We start from the raw sequence: 13,573 nt of genomic DNA, 5'->3' as shown, positions 1-13,573 counted from the left end.
TGGGGGAGGCATGACTCCTGCTTCTGTTGCTCCGGTTTTGTTGCTCAGCCAGCCTGCTTGGCTCTGGGGGTAGGCGAACCTGCTTTCTCGAGGGATCCTTAGCTGCCAGGAGGGTCCGGTATTTCTCCACGTATAATCCCCTAGTGGGACGAAGTGTCGAATCACCCCTTCTATCCACATCCGTTTTGCTGGGTCTCTGCACTCCGGTTAACAGACTCAGCTCCCCGCCCCTGGCCGGCAAGGATGCCAAGACCGTGCGGAGCTAACTGCAAAGAAAGGGGGGGGGGGGGAATGCAAGTGCAGAGAAGGAATTCTAATTGAAACCAGTTGCGTCGGAGGCCAATTTGCCGACCGGGAAGAGGTCCTCGGGCGGCGCTGGGGTGGGGGCGGGGCGGGGGCCTCCGGGCTGAAGCCGGCAGCTGGGGGCTGTCCGTCCGCCGGTCGGAGATCAGACGTCGCCCCGGGGCCGGGCGCGCTCGGGGGGACGCGGCCGCAACTTCTGCGGCCTTGGAGAGACACACAGCTTGGGTGCTTACGGTAGGAAGTGCGGGGAGAGACTGGACTGGGTGGCCCAGGAGAAGCCTCCTTAATGATAATCCCTGAAAACCGGGTTTGGTGGTGGTTTTTTTTTTCCCCCTCCAGAACCATACATCATTGTCAAGCAAGAAGATTAAACTTATTGTTTCTTTCTTGAACCGGCAAGTCAAGGTGAGTGGAAATGTCTTGAAATGCAAAACAGCCCAGCAGACAAAGTGCGGCGGAGATGCAGACCGACAACACAGGTTTCCTTCCTGGGTGTTTTTAAGGGGATTCGGGGGAGGGGGAGGCGGCGAAACGACGCTGAAACGGAGACGCTCCAATGATGCCGGGCTCAGACGCGTCTGTCGACGTTGGGTGTTTTATTTCAAGGCTGGGAAGGAACGTTATTTTTGCTCCATCACTCAGACCATTACTTGTGCGGGGGTGTGGGGTGGAATGGGGCTGCGGGATAAACGCCGTCATTTATTTAGAATGAAATAGAATAAGGAGGGGGCCTCCCCCTCCGTCCTGACAGGCTCCGGGAGGAGAGCCTACGACTGCAGGGACAGGAAGAGAACCATCTGGTGGAAAAGTGTTCAGGAAATTCAGCCTCTTGTCTGGCCGAGTTTTCAATATGCAGATGGGGGCCAGGCACCTGGCGTTCCCACGTGGACCCGATGTGTGGGGCGTGCATGCGGCTTAACCTGCTCCCTCGTCCTCCTCTTGCGGGCAATTTGTTCTGGTCAAGCTGCATTTCAATCATTGTGTGTTTGTGTATGAGTGTATACATACACTTATGTGTGTGTGTGTGTGTGTGTGTGTTAGTCGCTCAGTCGTGTCTGACTTTGCAACCCCCTGGACTGTAGCCCTCCAGGCTCCTCTGTCCATGGGATTCTCCAGGCAGGAATACTGGAGCGGGCTGCCATTTCCTCATCCAGAGGAATCTCCCTGACCCAGGGGTCAAACCCGGGTCTCCTGTATTGCAGCCAGACTCTTTAGATATATGTAAATATTGTATATATACATTATATATATTATACATAGACACCTATATAGATAAATGTAAATGTTGTATATAGATATTCTATGTAAGCATTATACATAGACTTCATATACACACATATTTAAATATTGTATATAGATAGTGGATGTAGTCGAGAAGGAAATGGCAACCCACCCCAGTATTCTTGCCTGGAGAATCCCATGGACAGAGGAGCCTGGCGGGCCGCAGTCCATGGGGTTGCACAGAGTCAGACACAACTGAAGTGACTTAGCATGCATTGTGTATAAGTATTTATATAAGTATTTGTAGTATAACATACATAAGTAGTTATATAGGTGTTGTATATAAAGAGTGCATACAGACATTGTAGACATTTTTTATCAAAATTCTACAAAGACTGTATATATGTAGACATGGCTATAGAAACATACACAGGCACTGTAGTAGACATTACATATATTCCATGCAGGCTACAGAGTGCGGGTATTACACGTATATATAGGCTGAGTGCCAGTGCTCAGTCGCTCAGTCTCGTCCTGCTCTCTCAGACCCCACGGACTGCAGCCCACCAGGCTCTGCCGTCCCTGGGATTCTCCAGGCAAGAAGGCTGGTGTGGGTTGCCATTTCCTTCTCCAGGGGATCTTCCCGACCCAGGGACTGAACTCAGGTTCCCTGTATTGCAGTCAGACTCTTTACCATCGGAGCTACCAAGGACACCCGACTATATATTATAGACGAATCTAAGTATTATATATAGACATTGCATGCAGGCATTATCCATAGGTATTACATATAGATGTTGTATATAGATAAATACTGTATATAGACATTGTATGTAGACATTTTATATAAAATTGTATACAGATTATATATAGACATTGTATAGAAACATATAAACACTGTTGTAGACGTTATATACAGTCCATGTAAACAGTTTACAATAGAGGCATGCATAGAGACATAATTATATAGAGACTTGTGTAAGTATTATGTATAGACATCGCTTGCAGACATGTATATATAGATATTATATGTAGATGGCTTGGGACGATCCCCTGGAGGAGGGCATGGCAACCCACGCCAGTATTCTTGCCTGGAGAGTCCCATGGACAGAGGAGCCTGGCGGGCTACAGTCCATGGGGTCACAAACAGTCAGACACGACTGAGCGGCAAACACTCATTATACGTAGATATCATATATACTTAGATAAACATTGCATATAGACCTTGTAGGTAGATATTTTATATAAAAATTACATAAAGACTATAGGCATTGTATACAGATATGTCTAAACACTGGATGTACACATTACATGTAGATGTTATACATAATTAATATATATATACATTGTGTATACGTGTTGTATATAGACTACGTATAAACACTGTAGACGTTACATGCAGACACTATACATAAGCATCGCATTGACACACTGTATATAGATGCCATGTATGACGTAGCATGTACATGTTACACACAGGCATTTTACATAAATGTCTAGTGTGTGTGCACATGCATGTGTGTGTGTGTGTGAGCAGTTCATTCACGTCTGGGTCTTTGCACCACCGTGGACTGCGGCCTTCCAGGCTCCTCTGTCCCTGGAATCCTCTAGGCAAGAACAGTGGAGTGGGTTGCCATTTCCTCCTCCAGGGGATCTTCCCGACCCAGAGCTCGAACCAGTGTCTCCTGGACGAGCAGACAGATTCTTTACTGCTGAGCCACCAGGGAAGCCCGCCACAGTCCCCAGCGCTCCCTAATCCCTCACTCACATCAAACCGGCCTCATATCCTTAAACAACCTGCCTCATTCCTGACGGCATTTGAGTTTGAAGCCCTTGATTGAGAGAAACACACCTTTTCAACACCCAGGGCCCAAGCCCTCGATGGACACTGGTTCAACACTTGCTAAAACATCTTAGCAGGGAGTGCCATCTCTCTGTATTGGGGTGCGTCCAAGGGGCTGCCCTGAAATGCACGTCAGCCTCCAATCTGATGCTTTTCAGGCATTCGTCCAGCCTGTGCCTGAGCCAGGGAGCTAGGGCAGCGGCCCGGATCGATGTAGACGGCCACGCACAACGCAGGTGCTGAGTGACCCATGAGACCTGGGGCCCTGGACGCTTGTCAACTGCACTTCAGAAATTTATTTAAATGGAAAATGCAATTTGGGAGATGTTTAGAGAAAAAAGAAAAAAAAAAAGAGGCAGGCAAGTCCGAGGACGTCAGCAGATGGAGCTGGGGGCAGGGAAGTGGATGTGGTGGCCGCGATGAGACCCGGAACTCCCCGGAGAGCTTCCCCACACCGCCAGCCCCTGTGCGTTCGGTGCCTGGCAGATGGGCGCAGCGTCGTTGCGGGGCTGTTGCTGACGGCACAGCCCGGACACCGCGTGTAACGAGGCGGGGCGGGGGCAGGTGGGACCTGCGTGGTGTCGGGGCGTCACCTGCAGGGAGAAGCCTGCCGAGGCCTGGGCTCAGCCCCATCCTGCAGAGACCGGAGCCGGGCAGCTGCCCTGCTGGCGCATCCTCGTCACCACTGCAAGGGATCCGGTGCGGGTGGTCCAGAGAGGCCTTCCGGGGCTTCGGGACAGAGGATGGCAACTGCATGGTTCACACCGTTAGTGTGGTGGGCACGCTGTTGGGGAAGCCCCAGGCGGGAGGGCGGTGTGGGGGCGGGGGCCGTCTCTCCTGACGGCAGATAGACAGGAGATGCTGGGAGGAGAGGGAGACAGGACCGCTGACACGTGGTGGCACGCACGCACGCGCACACACACATGCGCGCACACACACACGCGCGTGCACACACACGTTCTCACAGGCAGATACAGGTCCAAGCACGCAGACAGGAACACACACACCCACAGTCACAGACACACACACACACACGTTCTCACAGGCAGATACAGGTTCAAGCACGCAGACAGGAACACACACACACACACACACGTGCACACGCACATGTGCACGCACACACACACGTTCTCACAGACAAATACAGGTCCAAGCACGCAGACAGGAACTCACACACCCATAGTCACAGACACACACACACACATTCTCACAGGCAGATACAGGTCCAAGCACACGCACAAGAACACACACACACGCACACGCACACACACACGTTCTCACAGACAAATACAGGTCCAAGCACGCAGACAGGAACGCACACACCCATGGTCACAGACACACACACACACACGTTCTCACAGGCAGATACAGATCCAAGCACACAGACAGGAACACACACACCCACAGTCACAGACACACACACACACACGTTCTCACAGGCAGATACAGGTCCAAGCACGCACACAGGAACACACACACCCACAGTCACAGACACACACACACACACACGTTCTCACAGGCAGATACAGGTCCAAGCACGCACACAGGAACACACACACACACACGTGCACACACACACACACGCGCACGCACACACACACGTTCTCACAGACAAATACAGGTCCAAGCACGCAGACAGGAACGCACACACCAATGGTCACAGACACACACACACACACGTTCTCACACGCAGGCAAATACAGGTCCAAGTATGCAGACAGGAGCATACACCCACAGTCACACACACACACACACACACACATATACACGTTCTCACAGGCAAATACAAGTCCAAGCACTCAGGAACACACACACCCACAGTCACAGACGCACACACACACACACACACACACACATTCTCACACACAGGCAAATATAGGTCCAAGCACGCAGACGGGAACACACACACCCACGGTCACAGACACACACACAAACACACACACACACACACACACACACATGTTCTCACACACAGGCAAATACAGGTCCAAGCACACGTTCAGACAGGAACACACACACCCACAGTCACAGAAACACACACACAGACACACGTTCTTACAGGCAAATACAGGTCCAAGCACGCAGACAGGAACGCACACACCCACAGTCACACACACACACATTCTCACAGGCAGATACAGGTCCAAGCACTCAGACAGGAACACATACACCTACAGACACACACACACACACACACACACACACACACGTTCTCACACGCAGGCAAATACAAGTCCAAGCACACATTCAGAGAGTAACACATACACCCACAGTCACATACACGTTCACAAACACCTTCTTAACACACATGCAAATACAAGTCTAAGCATGCATTCAGACAGGCGCACATACACCCACAGTCACACACACACACGTTCTCACACGCAGGCAAATACAGGTCGAAGCAGACATTCAGACAGGGACACATACACCCACAGTTACACACACGTTCACACACCCATTCTTAACACACAGGCAAATATAGATCCAAGCACATATTCAGACAGGCACACACACACCCAGTCACACACATCCCTGCTCACAAACATGCACACACAGGTCCAAGCATATATTCAGCTAAACCCACACATGGGCAGACACACCCCCACAATGACACACACACACACACACCCATAGTCACATACAAGCGCACATACATTCTCACACACATGCAATTCTGTGTGCCTGCTTGCGTGCTAACTCGCTTCAGTCCTGTCCGACTCTTTGCGACCCCGTAGACTGTAGCCCGCCAGGCTCCCCCTGTCCATGGGTCCTCCAGGCAAGAACACTGGAGTGGGCTGCCGTTGCCTCCTCCAGGGGATGTTTCCTGATCCAGGGATCGAACCTGAGTATCCTGCGACTCCTGCATTGCAGGCTGATCCTTTGCCCACGGAGCTGCCTGGGACGTCCAAATATGTGTACTGCTGCTGCTAAATCGCTTCAGTCATGTCCAACTCTGTGTGACCCCATAGACAGCAGCCCACCAGGCTCCTCTGTCCCTGCGATTCTCCAGGCAAGAGTACTGGGGTGGGTTGCCATTGGAGTGGGTTGCCATTGCCAAGTCCAAATATGTGTACACACATGTGCAAATACTCACAGCCACACACAATTACAATGTACAGCACAAGCTGTGTGCATGCACACAGACTCACATGTTACGCACACGCGCATAGACATGTCTGCAAGTTTGCTCATTGCTACATGTAACAAACATGCATGCAGTTATCCCTAGGTGTGCACCTGTGCACACACACAGACCCTATACACACAGCAGCTCACCCTGGGGGAGAATGGATGTGTGTATGTGTATGGCTAAGTCCCTTCAACGTTCATCTGAAACCATCACCACATTGTTAATTGGCTATACCCCCGTGCAAACTAGGACTTCCCTGGTGACTCAAACAGGAAAGAATCCGTCTGCAGTGTAAGACACCCTGCATTGCAGGTTTGATCCCTGGGTCGGGAAGATCCCCTGAGGGAGGAAATAGCAACCCACTCCAGTATTCTTGCCTGGAGAATCCCATGGACAGAGGAGCCTGGCGGGCTGCAGTCCACAGGGTTCCAAAGAGTCGGACACAACTCAGCGAATAACGCTTTCAACACTTTCAATACAAAACAGAAACTTAAAAAACAAAAAACCCTAGAGTGACTATTTTGGAGATGACCAAAGTAATTTTTTTCCCTTAGGAAGAACTTTATGGTCACGTGGTCTGCTGCATAAACTCTGCAATTGCCAGGTTGAAGCAGCCAAACAGCAAAAACCTTAAAAATCTGGGCAAAAATGTTAAAAATGGAGTGGCGTCGAGCCCAGCCGCCCCGGGGTCTCCACATAAGGCTGTGACGAGTTTGCTGAGCAGAGTCTGTATTTTTTGAAACAAGCCTCCTGCGTGTGAACGTTCAATGCCATGTTAGTGATCTGTCTAATCTACCTGTTTATTTACCGGGAGCGGTGGTTAAGCGGAAGGTGCCGCCCATGGAGGACTTGCAGTTAAAATCCAGGCTGTTCTGTGTCACACGAGGCCACCCCCTGCTTGCACCCCTCCTCTCGAATTTTTTTTTTCTTTTCCCATCATCTCACAAATCCTTGGATAGAAAGTTTTTTTTTTTCCTTTTCCTTCTTCTTCAAGGCAGAGCTTGTAATAATAATAAACCATCTGGCTTCCTCAGACATGAAAGATTAAAATGATATACAGTAAGAAGCCTGCCCATTCAGTTGCTAATGTCTTAAACCTGCCTCCCGAGCCAGTCTTGGGAGGCAAAAGGTAATTAAAAGACCTCCTTGCAGAGATGGGCCACTGGGAGCCGAGGCCGGGGAGTCCCAGAAAGCTGAACTGATTTTTTGAGACGGGCATGGCAGCTGATCTGTGTCCACGGTCAGGCGGGGGACGGGCGAGGCCAGCACGCTGTCGTCCTCCGGGTCTCAGTCCAGAAGTGAGGGCGTGCTGCATGCGTGCTCAGCTGCCTCAGTCGTGTCTGACTCTTTGCAACCCCGTGGACTGGAGCCCACCGGACTCCTCTGTCCATGGGATTCTGCAGACAAGAATGCTGGAGTGGGTAGCCATCCCCTTCTCCAGGGGATCTTCCCCACCCAGGGATCAATCCCAGGTATCCTGCATTGCAGGCACATTCTTTACCATCTGAGCCATCAGGGAAATCCCAAAAAGTGATAGTCACTAAATTGTGTCAGACTCTGCTACCCCATGGACTGTAGCCCACCAGACTCCTGTGTCCTTGGGATTCTCCAGGCAACAATCCTGGAGTGGGTTGCCATACCCTCCTCCAGGGGATCTTCCCCACTCAGGGATTGAACTCGTGTCTCCTGCATTGCAGGCAGATGCTTTACCATCTGGGCCGAAACTCGGGTGACGTATATGCGTACGATCTCAGCTAAGTCAACACAGAAGTGTTTCTCCTCTCTCCCCACGATGGTGCCGGCTCCCTGTCCGCTTCCTGCTGCTGCTGCTAAGTCGCTTCCTACAGAGTCATTATCCTGCTCTCAGTCGTCTGCATCCATCAGGGTCCAGCATCCTTTGGGTGAAGGCTGAGTCACTCCCAGGACCGACTTCTCAGATACCAGAGATGCTGGGATATTGGGCTTTTCTGGGTTTGTAACGGAGCAGAGGGGCTTCCCAGCTGGCACTCGTGGTAAAGAGCCTGCCTGCCAATGCAGGAGACATAACACACACGGGTTCCATCCCCGGCTGGGGAAGGTCCCCTGGAGGAGGGCATGGCAACCCACTCCAGTACTCTTGCCTGGAGAATCCCAGGGACAGAAGAGCCTGGTGGGGCTACAGTCCACAGGGTCACAAAGAGTCGGACACGACTGATGCAACTTTGCACGCAGGCACACAGCGGGGACAGAGTTCAGCACTCAGAGGAGGGTGGACTTGACCCTCTTTGGAGCTCTCGAAGCTTTTGAGACTTTGGGTCGGAATGTTGACACCCAACTCTGTTCTCTGTCCTGGGGGGTTTCCAAACCTACACACTCCCTCCCCCGCCTCCTCTCGTGGTTCAGAAATGGCTCCAGGCTTTAAATGCACTCCTTTTGTTTACATCATTAATCTCTGAAGACTTCTGTCTTCTGGGGAAACAGGGGTGGAGAAAAGACGGGTTGGGTTGGCTCTGTTGGGTTTGTGTGTGTCCAGAAGCACTGTCTCTACTGACCTCCTGAGGGACCTTCCCCGTGTCTGTCCGGAGGGTCTCCGCGGGACCCCCAGAAACGCGACCCTTCTCCAGCTGTACTACTAACAACAATGTGCGTTTTGCACCCAGAGCTCCTGAAGGGACTTCCCAACTTGAAGACTGCTTGCATTTTTGTTGTTGTTTTTTGCTCCCCTCTTGTTTGTGAAAATGCCAGGATGATTTAATTTGGGGATCTGGTTCCTGAGGCTCCGTCATGTTTCAAGCCAATGCACACAGGAAGTCACTGTCTCTTCTTCCCGTCTTCTTGGTGGTGGGGGCGGGTGTTGGTCCCGAACCCTGGTCAGGTCTTCCTGTCCTCTGAGGACTGACCACCCGGCTGCGATGATGTCTGCCGACCTTGGTGAGAAGCGATGAGTCTGGCTAGCTTTCAGATCAGAAAACAGAACAGCTTCATTTTTTTCTCTCTCTGGGACATGCGAGGCAGACTGAGTAAACGCGCCCAATTTGGGGGTCTGAGCTAGGACTCGCTCAAGGCGATCATTTTTTGGAAGCACAAGTTCTGGGGTTTTTTGGTGGGAGGGTGGCTCGTGGTTCAAGAACAGCACCTCAAGAACTGCAATCGTGATTCTCAGCCGAGCTACGGAGACAAGGTGCATGTCTGTTGACGGATGAATGGATAAGAAAATGTATTTATATAACGTTCCCTCGTGTGTCTAAACACACCGGGGAATATTATTCAGCCTTTAAAAAAAAGAGACAGAGAAGGCAATCTTGCCATTTGTGACAACACGGATGGACCTGGAGGGCATTATGCTAAGTGAGATGAAGTCAGACAGAGAGAGACAAATTCTGCATGATTTCTCTGCTACGCAGAATCTAAAATAGTCAGACTCACGGAGGCCGAGGAGAATGGTTGCCCAGGGCTGAGGGAGGTGGAACCAGGGAGGCGATGATCTAGACCAAGGGTCCCCAGCCTCCTGATGCCTGATGATGTGAGATGAGCTGATGTAATCACTATAGAAATCAAGTGCACGGTGAATGCGGTATGTGTGAATCATCCCGAAACGTTCCCTAACACCCACCCTGGCCCGTGGGGAAAACCTGTCTCCCACGAAACTGGTCCCTGGTGCCTAAACGGTGGGTGACTGCTGTCTCGAGCACAGCCTTCCAGCTCTAAGAGGAAGAAGTCCTACTCGTGGGATGCACAGCATGGGAAATGATGCTGTGCTGCACGTTTGGGATTGGATAAAGGAAGTTCCTGGGGCTTCTCTGGTGGCTCGCATGGGAAAGAATCCACCAGCCAATGCGGGAGACCTGGGTTCAGTCCCTGGGTTGGGAATACCCCCTGGAGGAGAGCACGGAAACCCAGTGCGGTATCCTTGCCTGGAGAATCCCATGGACAGAGGAGCCTGGAGGGCTACAGTCCATGGGGTCTTAAAGAGTCAGACACGACATAACCGACTAAACAGCAACACAATGTGGATGTTTGGCAGACAGAAAGCGTCCAAGCTGGCTGAGACCCCAAATCCTGTCTTTCCATCTCAGCCATACAACACCCCCCATCAGCTCACACATATCTACAGTCCTGTGCATTACGGGGCCTGGGTCACGACGACAGGAATCTTCCAGTGTCACAAAAGCCGCTGGAGGCAGTTATGGAAATGGAGAGACGTGGCCGACTGCCGATAAAACTTTATTTACAAAAACAGGCAAGGGGCCGGATCGGCTGCAGGGAAAGTCCTGGTCTAAATCTTTGCCTATCAGAGTGGGGTTCCAGGGACTTCAGCCTCCCCACCGCCTGGGAACAGCCTCATGGGTTTCACACACCATCCTCCCGCTCCCAACCAGCTGGAGGAACCTCAGCCGTGAGATGTGGCCACGTTGTGGCCATGTTGTGATGTAGAGTTTGGCTCCTGAAAGGGGTTTGGAGATGGTGCCAGACATTGGAAAAGACCCTGATGGTGGCAGGATTGAATGCAGGAGAAGGGGATGACGGGATGAGATGGTTGGGTGGCATCACCGACTCGATGGACGTGAGTTTGAGTACACTCCGGGAGTTGGTGATGGATAGGGAGGCCTGGCGGGCTGCAGTCCATGGGGTCGCAGAGTCGGACACGACTGAGTGACTGAACAACAAAAATAAATAACAACACCTACAGCATTTATTCCTGTTTTTCTGAGGCTCCCTCCTCACTGATGACGATTTTAGGGGCACTGCGTTGTTTTGTAAAAAGAGTTTAGAATGTCTGACCACTCGGACAGGTGGATTCTGGGCTTGGAGTCCAGCTGTGTGGACGTCAGTTTTTTCATCCGGCGTCCTGGGTTGGAATGAGAGAGCATCTTTGCTATAACAGCCTCTGCTTGTGTGTCAGCGGCTCAGTCATGTCTGACTCTGTGCGGCCCCCGGGACTGTAGCCCACCAGGCTCCTCTCTCCATGGGATTCTCCAGGCAAGAATACTGGAGTGGGTTGCCATGCCCTTGTGCAGGGTATCTTCCCCACCCAGGGATGGAACCCGAGTCTCCTGCATTGCTAGGCGGATTCTTTACCATCTGAGCCCCCAGGGAAGCCCTAGAGTAATGGCCACTGCTAAGCAATTGGCCATCACGGCTGCAGCCTGGTTGAGTGTGCAGCCTCCAAATGGTAAGGTCAGACCGAGACGGTCTCAGAGTGCGGGCGTCAAGGGTGCCTGCACCCCAGGCGTCCGAGGGGGGACCTTGGGAAGGCAGGGATAAATATGTCATGATCTAACCCTCTGGGAGAAATCCAGCCAGGAAAGCAGAAGCAAGTGCTTGACAGAGAGACAGAGAATCTCGTTATCTTAACAGCTGTAAATCCCAATTATTTCTCAGACAGTAAAATCCACTCTAAAATATGCATACTTAAAAAAAAAAGTGTGTGACACTTTGGGTATTACCAACGCCCCCAAACCCAGATCTCTCAGCGCCTCTCTCTAATCGCTGGCATTTTCTTTTTCTGCAGTGGCTCTGATTTCAGGAAATTTCCATCTCCCCTTTTCTGCAGGTATGTGAGTCCGAGATAGATGACTCGGAACCGACACTTCTGCGGGCAGCAGGGCTTGCTGTCAGGGGAGGCGCAGGTCCGCTGATCAAGGCTGTCTGCACTGAGCTGTGAAGCGGCTTCTGCAAACTCAAGCATGCACAGACGCCGTGCCTGGCTCTCGGAGTTCGGATCCCGGTGTCGCTTTGATCCCCACAGCCTAAAGACTAACAGTCAGAAAGGTGCATCCTTTGCGCCAAACTTGGGTGGATTTCATTTTTCAGCGAGCACTCAGCTAACTTTCTGATTTTTTTTTTTTTTTTTGTCCCCACCCTGCATGTCATTCTGTGTCTTGGCAGCCAGGAAAATGTAAATGAGATTTTTTTTTTTTAACAAGGCAGGCCCTCAGAGGTGACCCCTCACGGATCTAAGCGGCAGAGTTGCAGGCGTGGCTGGGGAAGAATGCTCTGGGCCCTTGTGATTCATCACCACCCGCCGCCGTTTGGCTGGGGGGAGACAGACAAGCCTCTTAATGAGCGGAGATCAGTCTGCACGGGGAGACCTCTGATATGTGACACCAGGCGCCCACAAACCCAGCCCCGCCCCGCCCGCTCCCCCGAAAATAGACAAATAAATCCGGCGGGCACCCAGCTCAAAGGCAGCTCGGTGGCCACCGCGCCTGGCACTGAACGATCATCGCCGCCCCGGGCTCTTTGAAGCTGTTTAAATTCTTCCCGAACACGGGCGTCCCCTGCCCGCCGTCCCCACCCCCGACCCCCCGCCGCCCTGAACGAGGACAATCAAAGTCCGGCGGGGTGGGAAAACAGCCCAGGGCAGAAGCTAGGTGCGGGGTAAACGGCGGCACAGGAAGTTCTTCCTTCTTGGATGTTGCTGTTCCTGGAGATCAAAGTTCTGGGTTCGGCGCTAATTAAGAAAAGCCAACGCGGACTCCCTCCCCGGCCTTCTGGCACGGAACGCGGCCTCGGAGGAGAATGGCCCCTGAAATCTCCCCAAGATTTAAATAATTAATATGACACCTTGAGCTCCGAATGGGGAAAAGTAAAGAAAAAACAGGGAGGCCAGTGTTGGAGATGTCAACAATACCGGGCCAGTTCTGCCATTTGTTCTGGGGCTGGGGGGTTGAGGGGATGAACGCTTGGCTCTTTGTCATGCTAAGGGATCCCTTTGTGGGCACCAGGTCCCCGGACCCCCTCCGAAGGAGGCTTGGAAGAGAGGGAGTGTGTGTCCCCACGCTGGAGGATGGTTGTTTAATGGTGTTTAATCCTCTTAATCCGGGCGATCGCCGGCTGCAAAGATGGTCCCAGAAGCCCCACAGAGCCAGTGCCTGGCGGGCAGAGCGGGCTGGGAGGGGGACCCAGGTTTGCCACATGGCGCTGTGTTCAATTCCTCTGCGTGTGCCTGGAGCCATCTGACCGCAGGCGAGGAGGATGCAGTGGAAATCAGCTGCAAATCCCATGTCCTGTGCAGTGTCTGGGGAGCAGCGCCAGCCAGATGGATGGGTGGGTGGATGGATGGATGGATGATGGGTGGATTGATGGGTGGA

At 52.1% G+C, this 13,573-nt stretch overlaps 1 long non-coding RNA gene across 1 annotated transcript; it reads left to right on the top strand.

Moving 5' to 3' along the window:
• The first annotated feature begins 396 nt into the window (after positions 1–396).
• LOC129640342 (uncharacterized) lies at positions 397–12,777 on the top strand. The gene is made up of 3 exons (XR_008708749.1): positions 397–537; positions 643–708; positions 12,034–12,777. It is a non-coding gene; the product is annotated as an uncharacterized LOC129640342 (long non-coding RNA).
• The last annotated feature ends 796 nt before the right edge of the window (positions 12,778–13,573 follow it).

The sequence above is a fragment of the Bubalus kerabau genome, chromosome X (genome assembly GCF_029407905.1).
Source record: "Bubalus kerabau isolate K-KA32 ecotype Philippines breed swamp buffalo chromosome X, PCC_UOA_SB_1v2, whole genome shotgun sequence".
Lineage (NCBI taxonomy): Eukaryota > Metazoa > Chordata > Mammalia > Artiodactyla > Bovidae > Bubalus > Bubalus kerabau.
Note: the sequence above shows the minus strand (reverse complement) of the source record. Positions and strands in the feature narration are given on the sequence as shown.